Consider the following 5,106-nt stretch of genomic DNA (forward strand, 5'->3'; position numbering starts at 1 on the left):
GCAATAAATGTGATTACCACCTATATCTCCATCATGAAGTTAGACCCCCAGGAAGCTAAGGAATGGGACAGAGCCAACCACCAAAACTGCACCTTTAAACCTAGCCACTCTGCTTAGCAGATGAAAGACTCATGTGCTCAGAAAAAAAAGATAGATATATACAGTAAAGACAGATTGAGAAAAAAACACCACCTTTAAATTGTTTACTGTGTGTTAAAATATATGTGTAGGATTGGGACAGAAAGAAAAAAGGACAGAGAAAGTCCTTAGAAAAAGAAATAGAGTAGCTAGACATGAGGGTGCATGCCCTTAACCCAGCACTTGGGAGGCAAAGGCAGGTGGATCTCTGTGAAATAGACGCCAGCCTGGTCTACAGAGTAAGTTCCAGGATAGCCAAAGATACACAGAGAAACCTTTTCTCAAAAAACCAAAAGCTAAAACTAAAAATAAAAGAATTAGAGTAAAAGAAAAGTCATATAAAGATGGAAAAGATGCAGAGAATCTGGATGCTGTATGTTATTGTGTTGTCTTTGAACTGTTAGACTGCAGAGGGAAGAGCCACAGCTGCTAAAAGACACTGGATTGTAAAAGCTGCTGGATTAATCCAACCTATATATTTTGGAAATGCCTTGACTTCAAAAGATATGTTACTTTGGAGCAGAGGTTTTGCTTTTGTTTCCACAGGAAATGAGAGGCTGTGAATTCATTCTGAGTAAGAAAAGTAAGGTTTTATCAAGGATGAACCCCTGAAAAATCTCTGATAGGAGCAGATGGCCCAAATGATCCAACATTTCAGAGCACCTCTGTTGCAGTTTCCTCTGAGTTCTACATCCAGAACAGTCTCAAGACTGCTGGCTGAGGTGATCCAGTTTTACAAAATACTCCAGACAGGACTTGACCATAATCTGAAATTTTCTTTGGGTCTTCATAAGATTATCATCATCCCTAATAAGCTGAAAATAGACTAGAAAACTACATCCACCTTCCCAAAACATAGATTATGGATTTTTGTCTTTGTTTAGAGTGTTGGTTACAAGTTGTTATGGATAATGATCAGAAAAAAAGCTAAACAAGGGAAATTAGATTCAAGGTCTTGTTTTGAAAAGAAAAAAGGGAGCTGCTGTGGGATAATGCTTTTGTACACTCTAAATATTGTCACTTGTATTGGTTTAATAAAAGGCTGATTGGTCAGTAACCAGGCAGGAGGTATAATTGGGGCAACCAGACTAGGAGAATTCTGGGAAGAGGCAAGGAAGAGACTCAGTTGTCACCCAGGTACAGAGGAAGCAAGATGAAAATGGTTTTCTGAGAAAAGGTACTAAGCTACATGGCTAAACATTGACAAGAATTATAGGTTAATTTAAGTTGTAAGAGCTAGTTAATAATAAGCCTGAGCTAATAGGCCAACAAGTTTATAATTAATATAAGCCTCTGTATGTTTATTTGGGGCTGAATGGCTATGGGACCAGGTGGGACAGAAGCTTCCATCTACAAGGTAAGGAGTGAGAAAGTGTTTTGGTGGGGTCAGGGAGGTAGGGTTGGCTTATCTCTAGGGCTACCAGGTATTAGTGACTTTGCAGCTACTATGACGAATTACCTTACACCAGTGACTTGGTAGAAATATTTGGAAGAAGGATTTGGTTTGACTCCTGGCTTTAGAGAGTTCAGTCCAAAGTCTCTTTGCTCTGTGCATGTAACATGAAGGGAGCCTGCTTGTTTGGGGGTTTCTTTCTTGCCCGGCCCCCAGCTGTTTAGTCCCAGAGAAAAATCACACAAAGATCTCTATTTGTTATAAAGCTGATTGGCCCATTAGGTCAGGCTACTTATTAGCTAACTCTTACATCTTGATTAACCCATTTATCTGATCTATTTTAGCCATGTGGTTCAGTACCTTTTTCAGTGGGACAGCAGCACATCCTGCTGCTTTTGTGGCCTGGGCAGGAGTGGGAGGAATCAACTTCTTCCTCCCCAGAATTCTCCTGCTCTCCTTGCATCATTTCCACTTCCTGTCTGGTTTTCCCACCTACACTTCCTGCCTGGCCAATCAGAGTTTATTTAAACATGATTGACAGAATACAGACAACTCTCCCGCACCATGTGCATGTGGGTTGATTGTGGTAGAGGACATGCGTGCTGAAGGAAGAGACTGTTCACATCACCACAGACAGGAAGCAGGTAGCCAGCAAGCCCCAGAGGACTGTATCACTGTATTCAATGCCTTGTCTCTAGGAAGCTACTCCCTCAGGTAAGCCTCCCCTCCTGGGGTTTCCACAACTTCCTCAGACAGTGCCATTAGCTGGAGACCAAACACTGAACACATGAGCCCATATTTATTCATATTTACACCCATGATAGTGGGGACACCTGTTGGATGAGCTGGTGTGAGCTGGGTTGCAAGCAAAAAGCACAGGTCTAGAGGAAATGCAGGCCGTACCCTGGACCTTGACAGCAGCGTGTGGGGCAGGATTCATAGCAATGGGAGCTTTCCTAATATCAAGTTTTTAATAGAGGAGGAGTTTGGGGTTCAGTCCTAGGCCCATGTGATGTCCTTTGAGGGAGATGTCACTGTGATTATGTGTGAAGAGTTCAGACATGCCTGGCTTTGCATTCTGGCTCCTTCCTTGACGGCTCAGGTTCCCAGAGTGAACTTGATGGACTTGAATACTTTGCTACCTCTGTGTTCATTGATGGCTCATCTATAAAATGGTGTAAAACTCTCCCTGGTCTTCCTGGATTATTTTGAGGTCAGAGGTATCTTGTCACACATTAGAGTAATTCTAAGACGTTATTGTTGCCCAGTGCTTCCTCTCATCCTTCCCCGGAGAACAGATCCAGGGCTCCTGAGCAGGCAGTGGATAAGAGAGACCACGTGGATGTCTGTGTTCTGTGCTGTTGCTGGAAACCATGTGGAAGTCCATAACCTACGCTTATCTGCCTATAAAGGGCAAGGAAGCGTCTTTTGCGGTAGTATCGATGACTGCAGACTCACAGTTGAGAAAAGAGGACAACCCCTGTTCCCACCCACCAAAAGAAAAAGTAACAGCCTGGACAGAAAGCCATAGGAAAGAACTCTAAAAACTGTGATAATCGATGATAAAATGTAGCTCTCTACACTTGGTGGCTTCTGGTGGCGGTGCGGGTCGGGAAGGACTGTTTCCTTTAAGGAGCTGGCCACCAAGAGCCTGATCATGCTTCAGTTGGGAAACACAAATCGAACTTTTTTCCCTCTTCCTTTTTTTTTTTTTTTTTCGGGGTGTGTGGGGGGAATCACAAGGATAGGGAGCAGATCTGGGATGGCTGGAAGTGAGTGTAATCCAGATTCATAATGTGAAATTCTCAAATAATCAATAAAATATATGTAAAAGCAAACAAGTAAACAAACCAAACAGAGGTCAAGTTCCTCAAGGGCTTGTCCCTTTGAGGTTCAGGGAGACATATTCTGCAGCAGCAGCAGAGGGTGTCGTGGCCTGCCGGGAACAGCAGCCTTACTGTCTTGGGAGCTTTCTGCTACCGGAGATGGATGGCACTTAGTGGTTGTGGGAGGTGTCACAAAGCAGTCCTTCACTCTGGAAGTGACATTGGAGAAAACCCCAGCCCCACTCTGCACCCACCAGTGGTGCCAGCTGTCAAGGCTCCAGGAGAAATAAGCACAGACCACACCCAGAGCTGGGACTTTGTCCCCAAGTTGCAGTGCAGGTCCCCGTGTGAGTCTGTCCGCACTTATGGAGGATGCTTTTCCTTAAAACACAAACTTCAGAGGCTTCCTTGCTGGCTACACTGGTGGTCCACTCACAGATATTTTCGATTTATCAGGAGACCGAAGAAAGATGGCATGGAGATTTTACTTTGCAGCCCAAGGTTGAAGGGAAGACACAATCAAGGTGTCATTCTCTAAGGGTCGTCTGTGCTCCTTCTACGCTGTGCCTACTCTCTCCAACTGTTGGCTCTGCTCCCTCTCTCTGAAGCAAAACAGGTGAAGGCTCTTTGGTGTTGCTATCCTCTGATTACTGCCCAACCCTTGGGGGTCCCCTCAACCCTACTGAAGTTTTTGTAAATGCCCCACCCTTAGTAAACTGTCCTCTGTGTTCTCCGTCGCTTGGACCATGTGTTTCCTTTTAGGATCCTCAGTGAGAACACATAGGACCCAGCTGCCTGTTAGAACCCTCACTAACACAACCGTGTCTGCCATCTGCCCTGTAGGAAACGGTATACAGTTCTCAAGACGCCCGTGCTGAGAGAGCATGTAGTCTACCTGTGTCCGCGTTGAGACGTGGAAGAACAGCAAGCGGATGAGCAAGTGATAAAAAATTGCTGAGGAACCAGAAAATATTCCAATGAATAAGATAAGACCGTTAGCATGGTCTGGTCATGCAGGGCTGCAATCCCAGCTGCTTAGGAGGCTGAGGCAGAAGGCTAACAATTTTAAGACCAGTTTGGGCCACACAGTGAGTATAAGATAGGCCTGGGCAATTTGGCAAGACCTTGATCCAGTATCGAAAGTGAAAAGAGAGGTGGGATGATAGCTCAGGGAGCAGGGGCTTGCCTAGTTCATCTAAGACCCTAAGTCCAATATCCAAAACCACTCAAAACCAGCTTCAGATAAAACAAAAATTTTGGAGATATTGAGTCCCATGGAACATTATAAAGAACCCGAGAAAATTCTTTTCTTAGGAGTCAAACAATTCCAATTCTTTCTTTCCTTTCCTTTCCTTTTCTTTTCTTTTCTTCTCTTCTCTTCTCTTCTCTTCTCTTCTCTTCTCTTCTCTTCTCTTCTCTTCTCTTCTCTTCTCTTTTCTTTTCTTTTCTTTTCTTTCCTTCTCTCTCTCTCTCTCTCTCTCTCTCTCTCTCTCTCTTTCTCCCCCTTTTTTTTTGAGACAGGGTTTCTCTGTGTAACAGCCCTAGCTGTCCTGTAACTAGCTCTGTAGATCAGACTGGCCTTGAACTCGCCTGCCTCAACCTCCCAAGTGCTGGGATCAAAGGAGTCAGCTTCGAACATTTCTTTCCTAAAGAATGCCCTACACAAATATTCAGAGTCACAAAGATTTATTGATAAGGATGCTCACTGTAGGATGAGTCCAAAGTGAGAAAGTGATGACGACATAAACA

The 5,106-nt window shown here is 44.2% G+C and overlaps 1 long non-coding RNA gene across 1 annotated transcript; it reads left to right on the plus strand.

Moving 5' to 3' along the window:
* The first annotated feature begins 1,407 nt into the window (after positions 1 to 1,407).
* LOC146892769 (uncharacterized) lies at positions 1,408 to 4,773 on the plus strand. Its single transcript, XR_015004004.2, has 3 exons — positions 1,408 to 1,495; positions 3,814 to 3,973; positions 4,201 to 4,773. It is a non-coding gene; the product is annotated as an uncharacterized LOC146892769 (long non-coding RNA).
* The last annotated feature ends 333 nt before the right edge of the window (positions 4,774 to 5,106 follow it).

Source organism: Myodes glareolus, chromosome 10 (genome assembly GCF_982192425.1).
Source record: "Myodes glareolus chromosome 10, mMyoGla1.1, whole genome shotgun sequence".
In the NCBI taxonomy this organism is placed as follows: domain Eukaryota; kingdom Metazoa; phylum Chordata; class Mammalia; order Rodentia; family Cricetidae; genus Myodes; species Myodes glareolus.